Consider the following 943-nt stretch of genomic DNA (forward strand, 5'->3'; position numbering starts at 1 on the left):
ACTCTCGGGATCGTAGAGAATGTATTGTCAAATGCCCTTCATGACATTAAAATGAAGTCTTTGCCGAGTATTGCTGAATCAAAGCAGTGTTTTTGTCCTGGACTCTGGACAAACGACACATTTGCAATGTTTCGTCTGCTCCGAAAAGCAGGACGAATCTGCAGTTCCGATTAAAAAAAAATCAGCAAAGACCTCCCGGCTGCTCGTTGTGATTTGAAGGGCATTTTTTGTATATGTTTTATAAATTTTGTTTAACCCTTCCACAGGGTTCCTTTATTGACAATACAAAAACACTTCTTCACAAAACATTTTTATTCATATACAAAACATTTAACGAAAGATGAGTTTATACAATACATCCATGAATCGTACATATTTATTTTAAAAAAAGTAGAAAAGTAGACTAAAAAACATTTGTGGAACTGATACCACCTTTTTTTCGAAATATTCATGTCTTTAAGATTTGTTTTCCATATCATAATAATTGTTCATCACTATCAAGATCTTTTCAAAGGATGCTATTTGATTATTACATTTAGCAAATAAAATTTATTTTCTTACAACGAACAAAACACAATCTAAGGCATTATTATGGCCTCTAATTAAACCAAACAGTTTATTTTGATTTGTGAGTTTTATTTTATGTCTTATAGAAATAAATCAACATAATTACATATTTACTAGATTGGAATGATTCAAAATAAGTATAAAATACACCCCCCACAAAAACACACACAAAAAAAAACTAATAATGATAAGGGCCAAGCATATAAAATATTTTCATTTACTGGGTTATTGAGTTATTCGTGGGAAGCGAAGACTCCCTGTCCGTCGGTCAAGGAACGGACGGCCTTTGTCATGTTCAAGTTTAGACCAATGAGCGCTCAATGGTTCTGCGCACGGATAAAACTTTGAAGTCATACACCCAAGGAGGGTTTTCCGC

Source organism: Lytechinus pictus, chromosome 17 (assembly GCF_037042905.1).
Source record: "Lytechinus pictus isolate F3 Inbred chromosome 17, Lp3.0, whole genome shotgun sequence".
NCBI classification, from domain to species: Eukaryota; Metazoa; Echinodermata; class Echinoidea; order Temnopleuroida; family Toxopneustidae; genus Lytechinus; species Lytechinus pictus.